The sequence below is a fragment of the Saccostrea cucullata genome, unplaced genomic scaffold, assembly GCF_032062105.1.
Source record: "Saccostrea cucullata isolate Sc308-1 unplaced genomic scaffold, CSIRO_AGI_Scuc_v1 ctg2002, whole genome shotgun sequence".
NCBI lineage: Eukaryota > Metazoa > Mollusca > Bivalvia > Ostreida > Ostreidae > Saccostrea > Saccostrea cuccullata.
Genome location: NW_026938536.1, coordinates 9,690 through 35,332, shown reverse-complemented (window position 1 = coordinate 35,332; position 25,643 = coordinate 9,690). Strand labels below are relative to the sequence as shown.

Here is a 25,643-nt window from a genome sequence, read left to right as displayed (position 1 = left end):
ATTATATTACATATGAGCCTTTTTTTCTAAACAACACAGCAGCAATTATTAAATCTATAAAATCCCGTGGTGTCTATATAAGGACATCAGCTGTCGACAGAATTATAGACAAATTCAAAGAAAATCAAATTGTGATTTTGACAGGTAAGGCGAGAACAGGGAAAACTACGACAGCTTACCACGTGATGTGTGAAATGTCAGCTGAGTCTTTAGACTCACCCTATACACCTGTGGTTATAAATTCACCGGATGAGTGGAATAAAGTTGTCAACCCAAACCAACAGTTTATTGTTTTCCTTGATGACTTTATTGGATCGACAAATTTAGATAGAATAGCAGTTGAAAAGTGGAAGTCGAAATTGGATACAATATCTGCTTGTGTTACGAATGGCCATGTTTTTGTCTTGATTGGGTTAAGAAGAAGCATTCTCGATGAAGCCCAAAAGTATCTGATGCAAGATTTTTTTCACGATAAAAATGTTGTTGATCTGTCCATGGAACAAAATCTGACAAATGAAGATAAAGAAAAAATGTTTGATGCATTTAATGAAAGGTACTTTCTGAAAGATACAGTGGAATTAGTTCCCGAGGAGAGAATGCAGATAATATGTAGTGATCCATATTATGGATTCCCTTTGACATGTTTTCAATTTTTTTCTAGGCTCGAATTCTATCAACTTTGTCCTTCCTACTTCTTACGTCCAAGTGAGTTGTTGTACAATGCGATAGAATGCATGCGGAAATCGAAATCTGACTATATCGAAAAAGTATTATGTTGCATTTTATGCTACGTATTTCTTCAGGGGCACATCAAAAAGAAAACTATTAGTTACGATTTGTTCGAAAGCATTTGTGAAAAAGTGAAAATATCATGTGTCTATGAAATTGATATCTTAGATGCTATTGATGATTTAAATGGTGTTTATCTATCATATATTAAAACAAAGCATGTATACGCATTCTCACATGAAACGGTTTTAGAAACTGTTCTAGTGTCATTTGGACAACTTGCACCAGATATCATAATAAAACAGTGCAGTAGAAAAACATTTCATGAATTAATCCGTACACAGAATTATGATTCAAAACCTGGTGAAGTCGTCTTGAAAAATTCCACAACGTCACTTTGAAGACTTGGCTCAAAGAATGCTACGTGGTGATAATGGTGACGGGGTAGAGGATGAGGATTTCAGCAATATCGCCATTACCCTCTTTATGCATCCTGCATGTCATGATTTAGAGTTTGTGTCTGTGTTGCTAAATCGCGATGTCTCCCATCGTTTTTGGCGTATTGTTGCAATGTTTTGGGACGGCTTACCATGGAATTTATCCGCAGATGGTACTTTGCTGATGATGGTATTGGAGTATTATGGTCCTCATCATATTACTTCTGAATCATCACAAATGTGTGAACAAACTTCAGGTAAAATAAGAATGTCTTGTGAAATATCGAACAATAACACACCGGTTGCGTCAACAGAGACACGGTTATCCGTTCCTGATATCCCTCTGAATGATCAAATTCTTGTTTCTACAAGGAAATGTACGCCACAGTTTGTGCTTCCAGTTGACCATCTTTCAAAAATTTTGTCAAATTTGGTGTTTAATTTCAGAAATAAAGCACGGGTGATGATTTTTGTTCAGTACATCAAAACACATAAATTATACGACATTCTGGACTCCCTTGATGATTGCGAATTTTTCGGTGTTAGTAAGATTGATTTATGTAAAATTGCTACAGAAGCACCACTTCATTTTTGTGTTTTACATGGTTGGGAAGACATTGTAGATATTATTTTAGAAATCCAAACACCGAAAAAGACAACAAACAACTGGACATGTGCTAACATTGCTGCACATACGGGACGGTCATCCTTACTACAGAAATTTCTCAATCTGGGACAGGATAGTACTGAAAAAACAGCTGAAGGATACTCTGTTTTCCAAACCGTATTGCTTGGACTTAGATATGGGTCAGGAGTTGTTAAAGATTGGTCATACGTAAGAAATCGAACCTTTATTCTTAGTATTTTAGAAACATGCAATGTCTTGTTTCCTGGAAGAGAGGAATTTGAAAAAGTGATACATATTTTACTAAAGAAAAAAACAAACAATATAACAAGTGACTTGCTAAATAAAATTGATAAGTGCGAAAACGGTATCGGACATTACTTAGTGATGCACAATTATATAGATATTCTTTCTGTTTTTCTTGAATATAACAAAACGTTTATCTACATACGAAATAACAGTGAGCTCCCAACAACATTACACGTTGCTATCTATCTTGGTAGACCAAAACTAGTGTCGGCATTGTGGAAAGCAAGCGTACGATCACAAGAATCCGATCTCTCTCTTGAAAAGACGCTAGACAGCGGGAAAAATTTTTCAAACAGAAAACTTGAGTACTCTCCAATATGGATAGATGATGACAGAAGAAAATTGTGCTGGAACGAAAAAGGAGAAGAAATACATAATATAAAACTCACATGTATTGCCAAAGTGAGCGTTGAATTTGGAAGTGATGATGACTTCCATGATGTGAAATGTTTTCTCCAAAATAAACTTGATATTTAGATTTTGTTGGAGGTAAAAGAAATAAACAGTTGACTTCGGAATTTAAAAAAAGAAATGTTAGTCATGTCTCAGGTCTAAACACTGAAGAAATATTAAAAATGAAATGAACGTCAATTCTTAAAAAAAAACGAACGTTGATATCCTAACTTTTTTTTTTTAATTTTTTAATAAAACATTAATTTTCTTGTCAATGCGTTCAAATTATAGTATCTGAAAACATGGGTAAGCAGACCAATCTCCCATTTCAAGGTACTACGCCCTTAACCTTCAATGACGAGATTTTTAACATTGTACAAGTTTGTGTGCTCAATATGGATTTTATATGTTCAGTATTGATTCATTCTTCATCTTTTATTGACATACAATTTAACATTATTTTCCTAAACTGTTGATATGTGGTTTTTATACCGGGTATACTATAAATACTTGCAGTAAAAAAACGCACGAAATAATTACGAAAAAAAAACCAATACGATCACAATACGAATTATAGACTATAGCAATTTGCTCTGATATTTGCCAAATCGATTTATGTATGTATGTATTCAGTTTCGATGTCCGACATTTTCGATCTTGCCAAGAATGTTTCTTTTTTCGCAATCAGAATGAATTTCTGTTCTGTAAAAAATATTTTATATGCACAATTTAAGACAAAAACCTAAAGAAAATCAAGTTGTGATACTGGCAAAAAAAAAACATTAAGTGGAAAAACAAAGATGACTTACCAAGTGATGCTTGAGCTGCCAGACAAGTGTTTAGAACCACTTCAATTCATATAGCTGTATGAATTTCCCCGACGAGTGGAGCAAGATGATTTTATCAGATCCACAAATTTGGATAGAAAAGCTTTTGCTTGTAAGTAAAAATTTCTTGCAATTTCAGCATGATCTACAAATGGCCATGTTTTATGACTGATAGGATCAATAAGGTACATTCTAGGCGCAGTAGAAAAATTTGAGAGAGAAGGTATTCTTCTTTGCAAAACCGCAATAATTGGCTTCTCCTTGGAACAAAATTTCACATATTCAAGATACGGATAAAAAGTTTCAGCAAATTGTTCTTTTAAAGACTTGCATTATAATAAAAGATGCAAGATAATATCTGCATATCATCTTGGTCCTTCTTACTTCTTTAATTTTCATATGATACAGTTTTAGAGACCGTTGTTGTGCCATTCGGACAGTAAGCCCCTGATATAATAATAAAAAGGTGCAATAATAAAACATTTAATGAATTATTTTCGTACAGAAAACTATTACTCCAAACATTGTGAAGTCGACCTGAAAATACCACAAAGTCACTTTGAAGACTTGGCACAAATAATGTTACGTAGTGACGATTTTGCAGAGGGTATCGATTTTCAGCATCATGTTTGACAGAATCCAGAGTTTTTATCCAAATTACTAATTGGCAATACCTCCCTTAGATTTGCGTCTATTCTTTCCTTTCTGTGCGAGGAATTCCATGATTATTTATACACGAATAATGCTCTGGTGAAGAAGATGCTACAGTTATATGGTCAATACTTTCGTACTTCTGAATCCTTGCAAAGGTAAAGACATATAAAGGACAAAAAAAGGTCTTGCAAAAAGTCGAGTTATACCGTGTCGATTGTTTTAAACAAGGAACAATTATCCATTCTAAATTCTTCTTTCGATGAACTTGATACATTTTCTCAACAGGGATAACCTTTTTTAATTTCACGTTACTGCCTTGTCAATACCTTTTCTGGTTGTCTTTTTCATAATAAAGGTGAAAACACAGTTTAATCTATCCTTAATTACACAAAAACACACCAAAACTTGCATGACCTACTTTACGTCCCGATGCCCGTATTTGAAAATCTTTCATTATTACAAACCCGTTATAAAAAAAGTCAAAACGTAAGCCCACTTCATATGTGTTTGTTACATGGATGGGAGAACAATATAGAAATAATTCTAACGACAAAAAACCGACAAGGACTTCAAACGACTGGACATGCGCTCATCTTGCTGCATACGCCGGCCGGGCGTCCTTCTTGCAGAAGTTTATGAATCTTGGACAGGATGTAATGAAGAGAACAACTGAAGGATAGTCTGTACTCCAGACAACACTGCGGTATGGGTCTGGGGTGATTCCTGAATTGAGAAACAGATCGGGAAAATACATATTAAATATCCACCTTGATGATTTGTTATTGTTACTCCGTTTTACATTTCCAGGAGAAGATGAATTTGATAAAGTTATCCATATTCTACTAAAGATCACAAAACCATTTATGTCATCGATTACCTTCTTATTGAAATTGATGAGTTTGGAAACGGTGTAGCTCATTATTTAGTGATCCATATGTATCGTAATATTCTTGATCATCTTTTTGAATCTAGCAAAGTTTTTGTCCTTCAACGTTATAACAGTGAGCTGCCCACAACATTACACCTTGCTGTATACCTTGGTAGACGGAAGCTTAAGTGTTAGAACTGTTGGAGGCAGGAGTGCGTTCAAGGGACTATTGTTGGAAACGCTCCATAGTGGAACGAGATTTTGCAACAGAAAAATTGATTGATGTGATTTATGGAGAAAAAAAAAAGTTACAGACATTAAACTTCGATGTGTTGACATTGGAAGCAATGGCGACTATCACGATGTGAACTGTTTCCTCCAGAAAAAAAAATGAAATATAAATAATCCTTTTTAAAAGTTTGAATATATTTGTGAAGTATATGACATTGATATGTAAGGCTTTCCTCATTATATCAATGATAATTTATATACATGTAAGGCCAAAATAAATATTCCTTTGTTTCCCATAACGCAACCGACCCAATTAAATCACGCCGACTGAAAAGATTTTTAAAATAAGATGATCGAAATATTTTTGTTATTGTTAACCAAGTTTTATAAAATACAATTTCATCAAAATCAGTTTTTTTATCAGAAGGGCCGACATTGTTCTACTGTGATTTTCAAGAATTTGTTGGAAACAAAATGGCGCCAAGATGTATTGATTGTATGCTGTTTATCGTCCTTCTCCAGAATATTTCACTGATATGGAGACGTCACCTTTGCCGGTGAAGGGCTGCAAATTTAGGTCTATGCTCGGCACTTACGGCCTTTGAGCAGGGAGGGATCTTTATCGTGCCACACCTGCTGTGACACGGGGCCTCGGTTTATACAGTCACGTTCGAAGGACCGCCCCATTTAGTCGCCTTTTACGACAAGCAAGGGGGTACTGAGGACCTCTTCAAACCCGGATCCCCACGGGGCCGCCAAGATGTAATTACAGAGAATTAGTTCTTTACAAAAACAACGGGGACGCCTCAGTCGTATGCCTTTAGCTAATAAGAATTCTTCACTCTTGAAACAATTCGATAATAAAATTTACTATGAATAATTACATGTAAGAGTGCTTCGGAAGTGTCTTAGCGTCTCGTCTCCATGTGAGTGAATAAATTTTCGAAAGGGACAAACCTGTCTGTTGAATTTAAGGTATGTAATACAAGATAAGGCCCACCTCATGAGCAGATGAGGGGCCACGTAGTGAACACATCATTCAATTTCACTGCATTTTATTTAATTTGATTTGGTCTAATAAACCAGTTCATCTTTGTTCCTATGTTTACTATAAATATACCGGTATATAATTATATACATACCATTATATGAAACCATAGGAGTTCCTGTAAATATGTCTGCATATATTATTCAACCTGATAATTCAATTGTCTTTTTTTTATGCCTTTATTTACGGGTTAATGTTCGTGAGTATGACATTCTGTATCGCATTTTTATCTTTTGTAGATTCCCTTTGGTTCATTTTAATAACATTGTTTACATACTCTTTCCAAATAGTCATGATTCAGCTTCCTGGGACGTCCAGTGTAATTTTCTTTAGTAAGGCCTTTGCAGATTGGTTGTTTCTTTGCTTTTAATCCTTTGGGATTTGTTGGGACGACATTTGAACATTTCCCTACTGCTCCAAATTTAGACATACTCAGCACATTTTTGCCATTAAGCAGAGAGGATCTTTTATGTGCCAGCATCTTCTGCGACACTGGACATAAGTTTTTATGAATCTCTTTTGAAGGACCGTTTTCAACGTTCCTCATTGAGATTTGAGCCTGCGACTTACAATTAGCCACTTCTTAACTCTAAAGCAAAATGCTCTAGAACCACTGCAAATCTCATGGTCTTCAAAAAAGTACATTGATTGTCTATATAAGCACTGGAGGCTGATGGAAGGTTTGAAAAACTATATTCGGATTTTCCGGTCTTTGCGTATTTGAGAATCTTGTCTTATTTTACACGATTTATATGAATGTACTCTGGCGTGAGATGTTCAACAAGTTCAGCTAAATAACATTTGTGAATTAATCAATCATGAATTTTGCTTTTATGTATCATATGTATGATACTTAGCATTTTGTTCACAAATCGCTTTCTTTTGTACTTTTCCTTTTTATAAAGGTACATGTAATTTTCCATTAAATTAAAGTATGTATTTTCGAAGCTGCTGTCAGAAAATAAAATTGTTTACCTACCTACCGACCCAATCTGAGAATTTGAGGTCAGGTAAGGGGAAACAAAGATATTCTTAATTCCGGCCTAAGGCTTATATTATTTTTTGGATCATGTCCTCATCCTTCTAGGTCATTTATTCGTATATTTTTAAATTAAACTTTTGCATATTGTTCTCTTAGATACATATGTTTATATATAAAAGATAGAAAAATGCTGAAACCGTATTTTAATTTATATGTCTGTATAATTTCTGTCATGCTATTAAACGTGTTACTAAATGCAGTCATTTTCATTTTATAAGAAGATTCTTAACAAAAAACATACAGGTTCTCCTCGAGCTTGAACCTTCATTAAAGACCATTAATCTAACTGGTTGAGCTCGCAAAATTAACAGAAAACGCAGTTTATTAAATTATACATGTATGTTGTTTACATTGCGGACTTAGAACATTAAAAAAATTGAATATTGAAAGAGGAGAACATGTATCTTAGTAAAACATCTGACCTTCACCACAGTTTTTGATTATTTAATTTAAATTCTGAATCGTGGAACAACAAAGGAATACGGTACCAATAAGTTCCAGGGGACTCTTGGTATGTTATTCTAATTAGGACATTAATTTTATCTTGATAAGCAAGATTTAAAGGGTTTGTTAATTTGTCGATAGACCGAAGAATTGTCTTCAGTTGTATATAGACCGACGAATTATATTCAAGTTTTATTGTTTATATACGTGAACAATTAAATGCGTCAATCAAATGCCAAATTTTTAATATACAAAACATTTAATCTGTTTAAGGATACTAACTGTGCGTTTTCACAGAAATTTCGAAATGAGTCGTAGTCTACTAATATTAGGTTGGAAAACTATTCTTGAAGGTAAATGACAATTATTATTGCATTACTTAATTTAAAACATTTGTAAGAGAAAATTAAAATGCTGAAACGGTGAGAGAAAACAGTTCTATATATTTGATTTTCCTTTGACCTCATTTAAAAAATTCAAAAGAAATTGTTACAAGGAATTACAAATAAAAAAGGGATTCAGATTTTCTGTACTTTGTCTTATTCTATGTACAATAGTTATCATTTTATTTTTTTTAATGTCCCCTAATGAGACTCCGTTAAGAAAACGCTTAACACTAACAGAAACTCCTTTTTTTACTTTTGAAAAATAGAAATCATATAGAGGTGTGCATATTGAGATTTTTTTATTCATTCTTAACATAGGGTACCTGCAGGAAAAAAAATGTTCAAAGACACTGGACAATTTGTGAGCAGAAATCACTGCTCTTTACTTTTCTTTGGAAAATTATGAAAATAATGAATTCAATTACTTATTTTTTGTCTTATTTAATCCTTAAAATATCTTAATCTTTTACAAAACGTAAAATTAACTAAAAATTACATATTTGATAAATTTTACTTATAAGGATAGATCACCCTAACTGCATAAAATCACCCTATCAGTAGAGAGCCTACGTGGTCAGTGTATTTGCAGCACAGTTAAGGTTACAAATGGAAATATCGGCGATTTTTTAAGATTCTTTTTAGGACTTCACTGATATAAAGAAAATGTAATGTGGTTTAAATCTACATGTTGGGGACATTTAGATTTTTTATTTAGACTTGTCACGTGATGTCGACGTCACATGATTTTAGAAATTATACTTGCAGTTTAGAGGTCATCTATAAATTCCAATATTGCAAGAGCATAACCAAGTTGAAAATCTTAGTTTAAATTATAACCTATATAGATTCCCTTTTTTAATTGCTAAAATTTAATTTGTTGGACTGCAAGTTGAATATTTTGCTGGTCAACTACATTAAATATAGCTATAATAGATTTATTTGCAAGATTTCACGAGGTTCGCAGCACTTTTCAAATATTGAATGTTCCTTGAGTATATGTGTTAAAACTTGACAAGATACATTGAGGGTATGCCCTTGCAATAAATCGATTTATTAGGACCTTTCAATTAATTTTTCAATGAATCTGCATACAAACACACGACAGTATCACTTGTCTGGAGAATGTACAGACAGTTTAAAAATAAAATACTAAAATAGACATCGCGTCTAAGTTAACGGACTTTAATTTAATTGTATATAATATTTAATTTGAGAAGACATTAGTCATTGTGCAAAATATGACTTGATCAGCCTCTCACTGTGTACAAACTGCGTCATTTATGCGAGATGACATCACATTGACATGTGCAACTGCAGTAACATCTGTGGAAGAGTAGAAAATGATTGCATGTGAATTATTTCTCCGGATTAGTGTAGTGTATAACATGCAAAATATGTCAACAATATTAATACAGCCGAAAATGAAATTTTTCCTTATGAGAACGTTTGTGCATGTCTGAAAGAAGGAATATGTCTAACCTACCTTACTCGGTTACTAACATTATTTAGCCAATAAATTATTCAAATAATTTACATGATTTAGGAGCAAGAGCATAAAATGGCCCTGTACTTATATCAATTATTTAACTATCACCCTCTTTCCCATTTTATAATTATATCGAAATCAAGTAGACACTTGGTGCTTTCATTTTCTATCATAAGATTTCGTTTTGAGAATCCAGATAAAAACGCTTATTTGAATACCTTCAGCAAAGAACTGAAATATGAGCACAGCCCACGATCTTAAAAATAAAATAAGTTTTTTGATCTCCAGAAACAGAGCTTTCATTATGTTTTTGCATATTTTGGATCATAGGTTGTGCTTCACATGAAATATCGAAAAAAAAATGCTTCAACTTTAGGTCATTTTCAAAGGAATTTACAAAATATGAGGAAAATGACGCATTTTATGACGTCATAATGCATGGACGAGGTTAGAAACTTCATCAAAATTAATAGATACATGGTCACCAAAGCCCCAATTCAAGTGAATAATACTGCATTTGCAACCTAAACTGAGCAGTTTTGATTTTTCAGAAATTCTCAGGGCCAAATAAGGCCCAAAGTGGCTCTTACTCTTTGTATCGCTTTTATCAATATAAAATTTAATATTATGAACTTTTTTATCTTTCCACTGGTTAATGTCATTAAAAATTTTATTACGTTTATACTAGTTCCTATGTAATACTAATAAATAATGTATTTATATTGACATTGATCTGTACAGAGAAATATCAATTAACATTCTTTGCTACTTTGTCTATAACTAACGATTTCTCTTTTCAAGTGAAGATTTAAATGGCTTGCAGTAAATACAAATCAACAAAAGAGACAACCAACGCCGTCCGTCTGTCTAGGTTGTTGTTGGATCCATGCACAGACCTATTAAGGGACCTTCTCAGAACCTTTATAACTGAAATCCAATTCCCTCATTTCCTCAGAAACTTCGTGGCTACTTTAATACCGAATATCAACAAAGACCAAAGAAATTTACTTTATCCCCGTTCAGGGCAATACTTGGGAACATATAAAGAATTTGATCTATCTTTGTTGTACATTTTGTTACGAAATATATCAGGGATACCTCCCCACAAGAATGGATGGGGTAAACATCCAGATCCATCAGACCGGTCCCTCTCTGCCAACATTGATCGCATCAGAGAAATACGAAATACCTATTGTGGACATGCAACCCGAGTTGCACTCGCCGATACAGAATTTCATCAGATCTGGAAAGACATGACAGTTATTATCTGTGAGCTACAGTCATGTTCACCAACAGTGTGCATGAATTATACGACTGCAGCTAAACTTATTAAAATGGACACGATGGACCCAGAACAGGAAAAGGAATTTTTAGACATTATTGATAAACAGCGTCAATTTTGGGAGGACTTTAAAGGTATTCAATATCAATTTTACTAAAAGATCTGAGTTTACATGAACCACCTCTTATAATACATCTCTTGCAAAAATATATCTTTATACTCTTCTTAACTATTTTTTTCTGCTTTTCCTAGCAAAAACAGAAAAATTTCCCTGTGAAAGAAGTAATATGCTGGGTAAGTCTATTTCATTTCATTTATGCATTTCTTGTACCATTACAACTCGCAATGAATCTATTGTGTCATTCCATTCTCTAGTGATATTTTTAAAACATGTAGTGATTATTTGGATTTAACTTCGTTTTATGTAGGCAGCACATAATTAAAAAAATTATCAATGTTATGTGGATTACTAGTACTTTTGAAACAATATCAAAGAGTTTATTCTTCTGATCGTTCTTTTCAGACAATGCAGCGGTCATTCTTCAAAGGCATAAGTCGCAAAATGTGTACACTAGGACGTCAGTCTTAAATGAAATTATCGAAAAACTAATCGAAAATAAAATCCTCATTCTGACAGGAAAAGCAGGTAGTGGAAAAACAACCACAGCCTATCAAGTGATGTCTGAGTTGTCAGACGAATGTTTAAGACCGCCTTATAAACCTGCCATTTTAAATTCTCCGGATGAATGGAACAAAGTCATCAATCCTAATGAGCCATATATTGTTTTTCTTGATGATTTTATTGGATCGACAAATTTGGACAAAGGAGCCATTGATAAATGGAAGACAAAACTTGATGCAATATCCGCGTGTACTTCAAAAGGTCAAGTTTTAACGTTGATTGGATTAAGAGGAAACATATTGGTTGAAGCCCAAAAGTATGACATGCAAGTTTTTTTTTCACGGAAAACCGATAATTGACCTCTCTCTCGACAAGAATATCACAGTTCAAGATAAGGAGAAAATATTCGCAGCATATTATGATAAATGTTGTTTTAAAGATTCATTGAAATTGCATCATTATGAAAGGAAACAGATAGTAAGCGCTGATCCATATTATGGATTCCCCTTGACATGTTTTCAATTCTTTTCTAGAATTGAATTTTATCAACTCGGTCCTTCCTTCTTTTTACACCCAGATGAGAAGTTGTACCATGCAATAGAGGGGATGCGAAGGTCAAAATCTGAATATCATGACAAGGTTTCGTATTGTGTTTTGTGTTATGTTTTCATAGAAGGGAATATTAAAAAAGATGAGATAAGGTCTGAATTATTCAAAAGCATCTTTGAAAAACTGAGACTTAAAAACGTCCAGAAAATCGACATTTCTGATGCCATTGATGATTTGAATGATGTGTATATATCAGATATGAAATCACCAAACAAATACATTTTCTCTCATGAAACGGTTTCAGAAACTGTTTTAGTGTCATTTGGACAACTAGCTCCAGACATTATCATAAAAAGGTGCAGTAAGAAGACATTTAATGAATTAATTCGAACACAAAGTTATGAATGCAAACCCGGTGAAGTCGTCTTGAAAATATCACAAAGTCATTTTGAAGATTTAGCACAGAGAATGCTTCGCGGGGACGATGGTGATGGGGTAGAGGACGAAGATATGAGAAACATCAGTAACATGATTTTATGGCACCCTGTTAGTCAAGATCCCAATTTTCTCTCTGTTTTGTTTAATCGAAAAATATTTATCAGAACGGCATCCATTCTTTATTTGTTGTGCAGAGTGTTTAAAGATCTTTATTGTTCACATACAGTTGTCTGCAAAAAGCTGTTGCAATATTTTGGCCCACATTACATTTCTTCTGAACCTTTGCAAAATTATCAACATACAGTCGGTATTACTTGTGAACATACGAAAGATTATCAACTTTTCAAGGATACATGCATGTTTAGATCAATCATTTTAACAGAAGCGGAAATTTCGAAGCCATTTTTTGCTTTGGATATGCTTTATTATCATATTCAACAAGAAAAAATTGTACCGTTTACAATTACACGCCATAATCTTGCAGAGTTTTTGTCGTTGTGCCAGTTATGTTTCCAAAATGAGACCAAAGTAATGTTTATACTTCAGTACATTAAAAAACACAAAGATTTGCATGACCTATTTACGTTGTTTATTCTTCAATGAAAATCTACCCTTTATATGGATATTACAAGGAAACCCCTCTTCATTGTTGCGTTTCACATGGTTGGGAAGACATGGTAGATATAATTCTAGAAATCAGTAAACAAACAAAGACAATAAACAACTGGACATGCGCTCATTTTGCTGCATACACCGGTCGATTATCTTTGTTGCAGAAATTCAAAAACCTCGGACAAGATGTTGCAGAAAGAACATCTGAAGGTTATTCCGTACTCCAGACAGCGCTGTTAGGACTCAGATTTGGATCAAGAGCGGTTAAAACCTTGTCATACATGTACAGAAAGAACGAAACGTTTCTTAATGGCTTATTTTGGCAATTTGGTATTTTATTTCCAGGAAAGGATGAATTTGAAAAAGTAATTAAAATTTTGCTGGATGGCAAAAAGAAATATCTTAAAGATATATCAATAGAAGTGGACGGGTACAGAAATAGCATTGCCCATTACCTCGTGATACACAGTTATCAAAATATCCTTGAACTTCTTCTTGAATATAACAAAAAGTTTGTCTTCCAGCGAAATAACAGTGAACTCCCCACTGCATTACATGTTGCTGTATACCTCGGTAGACCAAAACTAGTGGAAATATTGTGGGAGGCAAGAGTACGTCCAGAAGAATCCGATCTTTCCCTCTCAGAGGCACTTGAAAACGGAAAGAAATTTGGTACAAGGAAAATTGAATACTCAGATATTTATATTGATAACAGACAAAAAACGCGTTGGAACGAAAAGGGAGTAGAAATATTCGAAATTAAACTCAAATGTATTGCACCTGTAAGCATACAGTTTGGAAGCGATGATGACTTTCAGTGTGTGAAAAATTTTCTCTGGAATAAGCTTGTTATTTAAAAATGAGACGACTTATGATCCACTCTTGTGCCGTGAGAGAACTTTTAATTGGCTATTTACTCACCCGTTGACATTCTGCAGCATTTCTGTCATATATTTTATTCAACAGTGAAGAAAAGCTGTGTAAGTTTCAGAAGCTAATTAGGTAACGTCGAGAATGACACGCCTTACTAATTCCAAACTAAGCATGTCATGGTCCTAATATATAGTGTCTGAGATGATAAATATCCTTGCTCGAATGTTAAGGGCTGATGCAGTGTATACATATGTATGTTAATATGGTTGTCCTTATTTGTTACTATTTTATTAGGTTTTAGAAAAGGCATTTAATGGCCAATTTAGATGAAATATAAAGACTGTCTGTAGGATATGGTGCCGCAACGAAAAGCCACGGTTAGTCAGAGAATTCAAATATGAAATCAAGAAAAAGCATATCATTACCGTAAATCTGGAAATTTTTAATTGGTCATTTAAAAAAAAAAACTGTTTATACTACTGAAACTACAAGCTTATTACCCGTGTGTGTAAAATGCCCTCATTATATGCAATATCGTCCGACATATTTTTATGGCAAGACCTTTCATTGGATACCAACAACCTTGACCTCTTGACCTTTTTTGAGATTTTTGCACTTAAGAAACCAATTAACCGTGGCTCTTACTTTTGGATTGTAAGTGCAAGGGCTTTGATGCTTCACATATATGTAATCCTTGTGAGAAGTCCTTTTATTGGAAAACAAGAACCTTGGCCTTTTGACTTAAACCTTGGAGTTTGATCTACTTTAAAAATAAAACATTGACAATGATTTTTGAAGAGTTAGGACAAGGGCTTTCATACTTCACATATGTAATCCTTGTGACAAGACCTTTCATTTGATATCAAGAACCTTGGCCCTTTGACCTAGACGTTTGACCTACTTTTTACAAAATTTGACCTTGGCCATAACTTTTTGAACATAGGGGCTAGAGATTTCACATATGTAATGCTTGTAACAAAACCTTTCATTGGATATCAAGAACCTTGACCCTTTGACCTTGAGTTAACTTACTTTTTACAAGCTTTAACCTTGGCCATACCTTTTGAACGATAAGGGCCAGCGCTTTCATACTTCCCATCTGTAATCTCCGAGACAAGGCCGTTCTTTAGAAACCAACAACCTTGACCCTTTGAGTTTGTCCTACCTTTAAAAATGTTAACCTTGGTCATAACCCTTGAACAGGTTGTGCTAGTGTTTTGTATTTCTCGTGAAAAGGCCTGTTTTTTAATACCAACATATTTGATCTGCATTTGAGAAAGCTTAACCTTTGCTATGTTGCCATAAGGGGGCACCAGTGTTTCACAAACACATTTATTATCTGCACAATTGTTTCGGAGAGACTCTGCAATTTCTTGCCACATTGCAAGTATATTGGTGGTATTCTAACAGTGCATACCAATTTCAAACATAAACTGATATGAAAATCTTATAAATGATTCTTATCTTTAGCGCCAGTGACAATTCACAGAATTTTGAAGCGTAAAAATTAATCAACAGCTTTTTGACCAAAATAATTTGCAAAAATAAATCAACGTTAATCCAGATTTACGGTATAGTTTCCTGTTAAAAAGATTTCTTAAAATATTCAAAGTTTGTTCGTTTGTATAACTTTCGTTGGATATTATGAATGCTTCCATAAAAATAAAATATAGCTAACCATGGATTTACTGCTCTTAAGATTTTTAATCTTCCTTTATATTCCTAAGTAAATCTTTGATAATCCATTGTGAGTGTCACAACCTCTGGAGGTTTTGATTTGAACAAATTTGAATCTAAAACTCCCTTAGAATGCTTCCAAATAAATTTGAACAATCATGGCTATGCTGTTCTTGAGAAAAAGATTTTTCCTATATACGTATACTTCTATGTACTGTATACATAAAACTTGGACCATCCATTAATGCAACAGCTGCCACATCCTTCATCCATGGTCACGATCTGTACAAATTTGAATCTTCTCTGCCTATTAGGATGCTTCCACACAAGTTTCAACTTTCCTCCCCCTTGGGTCTTGAGAAGGTTTTTAAAAACTGCCATTAATTTTTCACATGCTTTTCTTTTCTTATTTACTATCTTTGCAATCAACTTAATTAGGTAAATGTCAAGAGCTTCACCAAAACGGACAATTTCTTTAGTTCTTTGCTGAGGCCTTATAGTTTGTGGGTTACATGTTGTAAGCCTGAAACAGGGGCTCTTTGTTTTAACTTTCTGCAATCCACCACAATGTGTCTGTTGTGTAAGCAAAATTACCTGGATTTGATATAGAATGTGGGTTTTTTTATTTATCAAATTACTTCAAAATTAAATATTAAATGCATTTATTACCATAAATATCAGGATGTACATTACTCCATATTTTTTCTATAAATAACAGTGTGCTTTTAAGCATGTAAATAAAAATATGGTACTAAAACTTTCTAGAAGTAAATGATTTGTGGATCACCTATTTATTATGAAACTTTGTTTTTATGTGATAGTTATTTACATTCATAAATGCAAGAAATGTTTACAGCACTGTATATCACATATATCTAATCAACAGTTTGTTGAAGTTTTAATGTTGACACATTACTGGTATTATCATCTGATAGAGGGTTCATATGCTTCTATTAATCTGAAAGATTAATTCGGAAACAAAAAATCTTTTACATTACCACTGCATACAAAAATCCTCTGACAAACTAGAGATGTTTGTAAAACACTTATGCCCCCCCCCCCCAAAAAAAATTGATTTTTTTCAAATTCCAAAAGGGCATAACTCTGTCAAAAATGACGAAATCAAATGCAAAACAGAACTCGACATAGATATTCATCTGATGAATCAATAAACTAAATTTCATTTCAGTATGTGCAACCTCTGGTAGGAAAATGAATAGAAACTGAAATCTGATTAATCTGTATACTAAATTTCTTTTCAGAACATGCAATCTCTGCGAAGAAAATGAACAGGAACTGCAAATAAATGAAATTTTTCTAAGTCCAAGGGCATAACTCTATCCAAAATGGCACAATCGTACCAAAAATAAAACTTGACCTAGATATTCATGTGATATATCTGCATACCGAATTTCAATTCAATAAGTGCAATGGTTGTGAAGAAAATGAACGGAAACTAAGTGGACCGACAGACCGACCAACAGACAGCAGCAAAGCAATATGCCCCCTTCTTCTAAGAGGGACATAATTAGAATGCAATGAATTGTGCATTCATTTAAATACGTCATATACCCAAATTTCAATCGTAGCCATTTTAATTAAATAACAGCTAGGTGCAAAGAATATTCAAATTAAAACTCCATAATAATACAGGTATCACAGAAAACTTTTTTTCCTGCTAAATGAATGAGCTGATTCACAAGAAGAAAATGTCTTCTAAAAAGAACTCTTTTCTGCCGTTTCCTCTGCTAACTCGTCACAGAACTGGTCTTTAACAGGAGGGGCTCCAAAGGGGGCACCCTTAGGGAGCCTCATGCCTCCAGGGGATAAGATCTTTGCTGTTCCCCCGACAGGGATAGATCTGGTTGTGGTAGAAGTGATGTCCCCTTGAATGGAGGATCCAACCAGATGTAACGGGCGGGCAGGAGGTTCCTCTTCTAAAGAATTGACCATTTCTACGACCGATAAAGTCTTCTCTCTGAATCAAAAATGAAATTGTGATAACCAGATTTGTTCTTTTTATAAGTTTATTAATTATGAATATCAATGATATTACAAATTATGATAATGGTAATGATATTGGCAGTAATGACAGTGTGCTGTACAAATGAAAAATAAGAAAAAAACATGACATTACTCACAAATGTAAATTCACATGAATGTAATGATGCATTACTAAAAAATGAATAAAAATAATTTTACAAAATATGACAGACAGTTGACCTTTTCATTATAAAGATTTATAACATATTACACTCATAATAATCTCATGAATAAATATATAACATGCTTTCATATAAATCTTACCCCAACTAGGGCCTCAATGCATAAACTCAGGTCAAGGTCACCGTCGACCACAGTGATACTGTACAACCTAACCAAAAATCAATATACCTATGTTACCTCTAATTAAAGTTGTAAACAACAACAAAAGTTTATCTCGTAAAATAATTTTAAACTTCTTCATAATAAAAGCCTATTAAACATCACTAGAAATAAAATGAATAGCCAATATTATATGGAACGTTTATCAACAAAACATGCTGAACTTATTCTATTAAAATAAATATTTTTAGACTTTACAAATATTAAAATAACCTACCAAAACATACTTTACTATCATGAGCAAAGCTATATTAAAAAATGTAAACTTACAGTTGGTACACCTAGCTAGAGATATAATTCAGCTTCAACAATGTTACAGTTAAACACACAGCCTTCATAGCGCGAAACATTTCGTGCAAAATCATAAACTATGAAGTCACGTGATCACAGGAAGTGATGTTGAAATTATCAAAATATTAAACAATACATTTAAATAAAAACTTATGTGTATTTTCCATCATTATTAGAAAAATGACAATGACAAAAATTATTTTAAATGAAAATCTTAAATACTTCAGCTTACAGAATTTCTGTTACTAAAAATAGATGTGGAAATTACCCTCAATGACAAACAGTGTATGAAAACAAAGAGAGATAACTCTATTGTGAAAATCACCACATCACATTCTTCCCTGCTAAGTATTTTTGCTTTCCACAGCAAAAAATTGAAAAATATACACACACAAAAATATTTTTCAAAAGAAAACTATACACTAATTTTCAAAAATATTACAAAATGTCTGATTCAAATCATATTTACACAAAAATTTCTTGCGATTCTAAAACGGATTGTGGCAACTTGTTCGGATTTGAATGTTTTCCTGCGGTAGTTCTCAATGATCTGCTTCCCTGCTTTTTCTCTTGCATCCTCTGAATGTACGGAGTTTCCAGTATTTGTATTGAATTCACATTTTTCACTTGAATCACATTTTTCAATTGAATCACATTTTTCACTAGATTCACATTTTTCACTAGATTCACATTTTTCACTACGAATTCCTACTGAAGAATCATCACCATTCACATCTGGCTGTAACCGGTCTGCTGGTATGTCTGATTGTGTTTCTTTATCCTTGGAATCTTTCTGAGCTGAAATTTTCTCCATAGGTTGAGGATAGAGAGTTGACCATCCACTTCCCTCATCTTTTTCGGTGTTGTCCACAGCATCGACTTTCTTCAGGAAATCAGAAAACTCTCCTGTATTTAACAGTTCTGTTCTGGTAACTGTTTTCTTTTCTCCTGAACCATCTAACAACTGTACTGTATATGTTATTTTCACGTTTTTCAAGTATTTTGCATGGAGTTGAGTTCCAATGGTCTTGAATCTTGTTTCTGCCCAAAATGTGATTCTTCAGTAACACTATGGATCCTACTGGAATAGGTTTTTTATGTGCGTTAGCATTATAACGATCTCTTCTATTCTCAGCATTTTTCTCTATGTTATCTGAAGCTAACTTCATCATATCCTGCATTTTCTTGTTATGCTCTAGAATCCAGTCATCCACACCTTCCTGATTCTCCTCTGAATTTAAAAGCAAGTCTATCGGTAAACGTGGGTTTCGTCCGAACATTAAATAGTATGGCGACAAACCTGTAGACGCATGTGGAGTTGCATTGTAGATGTATGTCATCTCAGCTAAATAATCAGGCCATCGCTTTTTCTTCTCGGGTGGTAAAGTTTTTAATCTGTCATGCAACGTACGATTATATCGCTCACATTGTCCATTCCCAATGGCGTGATAGGGAGTCGTCCTTGACTTTTGAATGTTATATATCTTGCACAATTCCTTGACTACATCACTTTCGAAATTCCTTCCTCTATCAGAATGAATACGATGAGGTATGCCGAATTTGAAAAACCAGTCTTTCACCAATACCTTTGCCACTGTAACTGCCTTTTGGTTTGGGGTCACTATAGCTTGTGTAAACTTTGTAAACACATCTGTTATGATAAGCACATTTTCTTTTCCATCACTAGATTTCTCGAGGAGAGTAAAATCTATGGCGACAATTTCCAATGGCTTATGAGCTATCAAACTTCCAATTGGCGGTCTAACAGTTGGTATAGGAGCTTTGGCAATCATACAGCGCTCACATTTCTTGATCCAATGTTGAATGTCGGAATACATACCTGGCCAAAAACATCTCCTTTTCACAAGTGCGAAAGTTCTCTCAATTCCTTGATGACCAGAATAATTATGCAGAGAGTCCAATACTTGATATTTCAAGGATTCTGGAAGTATTAACTGTAAAAATTCTCCCTCTGAGTCTTGACATTTCTTGTACAGAACACTATCTTTGAGAACTAGTTTGTCCCATTTATGCAGTAGTTTTCGTGCATTGGGTGGTTCCTTCCCAATTAATCTCAATGTTGGTTTATGTCCTTTCTTTAACCACGATAAAACAGCAGCCAACGAAATGTCTTCCAATTGTAATTTTGCAAGCTCTTCCTTGGAAAATTCTGGAAACATCTTAGTTGCTGTAAACTCAGAATTATCTTTTGATTTTTCCTTAGACTGCAGGCTCTGAACATCAGTTAATGTTGTACTTTTCACCAAATCGGTAAGAATTTCTTCTGAGTATACATGTTCTGTTTTATCTGCACACCATGCCACTGACATTTCCTGCGTTGTAATGGATTCTGCATGAACAGTTTTTCGACTAAGTGCGTCAGCATTCCTATTTGAACGTCCTGATCTGAACATGATCTCAAAGTCAAATTGCGCCAGTTGAGCAGCCCACCTCATTTCTACGGATCCTAACTTAGCAGTCTTAAAATGGCTTAACGGATTGTTGTCTGTGTAAACAACGAATTTTCCTCCTAACAGATAGTCTCTAAATTTTTCTGTTATAGCCCATTTCAAACTAAGTAGTTCAAGCTTCATAGAACTGTAGTTAGACATATTTCTCTCTGTTGGACGAAGACTTCTTGAGGCGTATGCTATGACAACACGCCCTTTATCCTGATCTTGTGATAGCACTGCGCCTAACCCGTCATAACTTGCATCAATTTCCAAGATGAACTGTCTCTTGAAGTCCGGGTATCCCAAGATAGGAGTTGTCGTAAGTGCTTCTTTCAACTTCATAAATGCATGATCACAGTCTTCATTCCATCTCACACAAAATGAACCATCTACCGTTTTTATCCTTGTTCGCTTGGTTTTCTTCTCCTGTTTGGTAAGGATAGCATGTAATGGGGCAGCTATTTTACTAAAGTTCTTCACAAATTTTCGGTAGTACGAACATAATCCTAAGAATGAACGCAATTCCTTCTCAGATTTTGGTTTAGTCCAAGAAGTGATGGCAGATATTTTGCTGGGATCAGTTTCAATGCCTTTACTGGAAATTTTATGTCCCAAATACTTGACTTCTTGTTTGAAGAAATGGCACTTCTTTGGATTAATTTTCAAACCGTGTTTGGTCAGTCTTGAAAATACAAAATCAAGTCTTTCTAGGTGTTGTTCAAAAGTTGATGAGTAGACCAAAATATCATCTAAGTATATCAGTAGAAACTCAAAATTCTTGTCTCCAAGACATGCTTCCATCAAACGTTGAAAAGTTCCTGGACTGTTACACAAACCATAGGCATTCTAAGGTATTCGTACAATCCTCCGGATCCTATACGGAATGCGGTCTTTGGTATCGACTCATCATCTAATGCGACTTGATAGTAACCTTGCGCTAAATCAATGGTGCTGTAATACTTTGATCCACATAAAGCATCCAATGACTCTTCAATTCTCGGTAAGGGAAAAGCATCCTTTACTGTCTTTTGGTTAAGAAGACGAAAGTCTACACATAAACGAAGTGATTTATCCTTTTTCCGAACCAATACAGCTGCAGCTCCGTATGGACTAGTACTTGGTCTAATTACTTGCTGATCAAGGAACTTCTGAATGAGCTGTTTCACCTCTTGCATCATGTGGGGTGGTACCCGTCTATGTGGAACAGCGATGGGTTTGTTATCAGTCAGTTCTATGCGGTGCTTTACCGTGGCTGTAAATCCTAAGTCGTCTTCATCTTTGCAAAATGCTGCTTTATGTTTCTGCAATAAGTGTGCAAGTTTTCGCTGTTGTTCACTACTAAGAGTGGTATCTATATCAAAGTCATGTCCGTGTAGTTTGATCTTTCCATTTCCATCTTCGGTAATATCTGAATCTATTTCTGTCTCTCCATCAATTTGGACTTGAATTTCATTATCCTTCACTGTCACTTGAACAGAATTATGTAAGGAATCTGCTATTTCTGCTTCTTGAACTGTCCCTATCCTCGTCTTAGGATTTAACCACACATCTTCAGTCCCTAAATTTATCACTCGTACTGGCACTCTTCCATTTGAAGTCTCTGAATAAGAGTCTATCACCATCACATTGCGTGGTAAATTTCCATGAGGACTTTGAATTGCCTGTACTAGTACATTCGAACATCCTCGGCTTTGTCGTGTAGTACACATCACAGTCACCATGGATTCAGCTGGTACTTTTACTGGAATTCGTCCAACTTTGGCAAAACTAAGCCTGTTAACTTCTGATGTCATTTGATACATGGATAACACAACATTCCATGCGTCACACAAAAGTTTATCTTTGGTATCAGACACGGACTCCAAATGAGTTTTCAGAAGTTTGAAGAAATTACTTCCAAGGACTCCTGGTACTCGGCTCTTCCGTTCTCGACCAAAATCGTCATCGGGATCCCTCACAACCAATACACCAACATTTGGAATTGTGACTATACTTGGGATGCTAATCTCAACTTCCGCATATCCAAGGTATGGAATAGGTAGGTTGTTAGCTCCAGTCACCTTCATCCAAGAAGTAACATCATGAAGTTTTGGCTTATTATCAAGTAGACTTCTAAAAAATGTTTCTGTCACTGTTGAAATTTGAGAACCAGTGTCTAACAAACACATTGTATCTTGGTTTTCAATTTTCACTGACTTAACGGGACAAGGTCCAATTCCTTTGTCAAAAACTCTGTCACAAATATCTGTTTGCGAGTCTTCAATTTCCACTCCTGCAGTTCGACTCTTCACTACAGAAGTTGTTATTCCCCCTGTTTATTAACATCTTGCTTGGAGTTGCTTTTCCTAGCTTCTGATGGGAAAACAGATGGACATTGATTTGCTTTATGACCCTTGCCACTGCACTTGAAACATGTCACATAGTTTTTCTTAACATTGTCAATCTGTCTCTTAGGCTGTTTGGGTTCTGCACATCTTGCGGTAGAATTGAACTTTTCTGTTAGCGTCTGCAATTCTCTGTTGTGTCTGTCCAGTTGCTGTTGTTGCTTCAGTAGTAACTTCTTTATGTCTTCTAACGAATCAACTAACTGTACTTTGGCTCCTTCTGATGAACACTGTTGTGGTAGATTACGACTTCTATAATCTTCCGACCAGTCAATCACTGTCTCTCTAAATTTAGGAAAGTTTATATCCTTGAACTGATGTAAGTAACGTCTCATCTCTCTTCTCAGACTGTCATCCCGAATTCCATCAACGAATTTTTCTTTCAACATTGTGTCCTTATCGGTAATCACACTTGAATCCTTGTTGTGGATCTTCTTCATAAGCTTCATCAATGCCAGTGAGTACTTTTGTAGAGTTTCACCCTGTTCTTGGTTGCGCTGGTAAAACTGTTGTTGTAGTGCTGCAATAGTTTGGTAATTAGTAAACACTGAACGTATAATGTTAAATATTTTTTCTGGAGAATCCCTTTCGTTCTCTGGTCGTAAGCGTATTTCGTCCTTACATTGTCCACCAATGTTGTCGTAAATGAAATCAAGTTTGGCATCTAATGGTTCAATTGTTTTTAAGTGTTGTTTTACATCATGAATCCACTCGCATATGTCTGGGTCATTAACACTTATAGGTCGTCCACACAGTTTTGGTATTTTCTTCTCCCTTGCTATGAAAACAGTTTTATGTTCTTCTGATTTAGCGAAACTCATGTTATGTACATCGGCATTTAATTTTTCAATAATGGTGTTTGCTTTTATTAGTTCATGTTCTAATTTTTCAGTCTTCATAGTTTGAAATGTCAATTTGGTTTTTAATTCTTCTTCCGACATGGTGATAAATAATACACTGAAAATGTCCTACCGAATAAATCTTACGTTGGTCTAGTGGTCCGAAACAGCTCTTCACATCATATCGTCACTGAACCATTAACTCGCATGTTGATAGTGGAGACCTAAATTATGCACATCACACTGCCATATAATCCGAGTTAACCATTAATTTATCCTGTCCACGACGCCATTTGTGATAACCAGATTTGTTCTTTTTATAAGATTATTAATTATGAATATCAATGATATTACAAATTATGATAATGGTAATGATATTGGCAGTAATGACAGTGTGCTGTACAAATGAAAAATAAGAAAAAAACATGAAATTACTCACAAATGTAAATTCACATGAATGTAATGATGCATTACTAAAAAATGAATAAAAATAATTTTACAAAATATGACAGACAGTTGACCTTTTCATTATAAAGATTTATAACATATTACACTCATAATAATCTCATGAATAAATATATAACATGCTTTCATATAAATCTTACCCCAACTAGGGCCTCAATGCATAAACTCAGGTCAAGGTCACCGTCGACCACAGTGATACTGTACAACCTAACCAAAAATCAATATACCTATGTTACCTCTAATTAAAGTTGTAAACAACAACAAAAGTTTATCTCGTAAAATAATTTTAAACTTCTTCATAATAAAAGCCTATTAAACATCACTAGAAATAAAATGAATAGCCAATATTATATGGAACGTTTATCAACAAAACATGCTGAACTTATTCTATTAAAATAAATATTTTCAGACTTTACAAATATTAAAATAACCTACCAAAACATACTTTACTATCATGAGCAAAGCTATATTAAAAAATGTAAACTTACAGTTGGTACACCTAGCTAGAGATATAATTCAGCTTCAACAATGTTACAGTTAAACACACAGCCTTCATAGCGCGAAACATTTCGTGCAAAATCATAAACTATGAAGTCACGTGATCACAGGAAGTGATGTTGAAATTATCAAAATATTAAACAATACATTTAAATAAAAACTTATGTGTATTTTCCATCATTATTAGAAAAATGACAATGACAAAAATTATTTTAAATGAAAATCTTAAATACTTCAGCTTACAGAATTTCTGTTACTAAAAATAGATGTGGAAATTACCCTCAATGACAAACAGTGTATGAAAACAAAGAGAGATAACTCTATTGTGAAAATCACCACATCACAAAATGAAAACTGTTTAAATTTTTCTTTATTAAAACACATCTTTTAAAAACAAGAAATAGTGTCAGCACAAAGACAAATAGCGTTAATTGTAACGGGGACCGTTACAGATGATCCCCACAGGCTCCCCAAGTCCCCTTGTGTGCATTATTCATGTAATATTTTACCGTATATCCGGTTTTTTTGTGTGTTGGAAATTTTGCGAAAAAGGGATCGATCAGAAGTTTTTATTCTGCGTAAGTTATTTTTTACGATTAATAATTTTATTTTGTTTCAAATGGTAATTTTTTATGTCACATTATAACTGACAAGATTTCTGCGTATTTTATATTTTGCGAATTAAAAATGATCGTAAAAATGCGTAAGAGAGATCTTCACGAAAAAACCCCACCAGATATACGGTATATTTCCTAAGTATCAAAGGATTTCATAAAAGAATATAAAAGTTACAATG

General features: G+C 34.1%; 2 long non-coding RNA genes across 2 annotated transcripts; both read right to left on the bottom strand.

The window, feature by feature from the left end:
* Nucleotides 1–17,589: 17,589 nt before the first annotated feature.
* On the bottom strand, nt 17,590–18,115 carry LOC134250587 (uncharacterized). Its single transcript, XR_009988526.1, has 2 exons — nt 17,840–18,115; nt 17,590–17,631 (listed from the first exon to the last, which is right to left on the bottom strand). It is a non-coding gene; the product is annotated as an uncharacterized LOC134250587 (long non-coding RNA).
* A 6,124-nt stretch (nt 18,116–24,239) lies between these two features.
* Nucleotides 24,240–24,766, bottom strand: LOC134250589 (uncharacterized). The gene is made up of 2 exons (XR_009988527.1): nt 24,490–24,766; nt 24,240–24,281 (listed from the first exon to the last, which is right to left on the bottom strand). It is a non-coding gene; the product is annotated as an uncharacterized LOC134250589 (long non-coding RNA).
* Between the last annotated feature and the right edge of the window lie 877 nt (nt 24,767–25,643).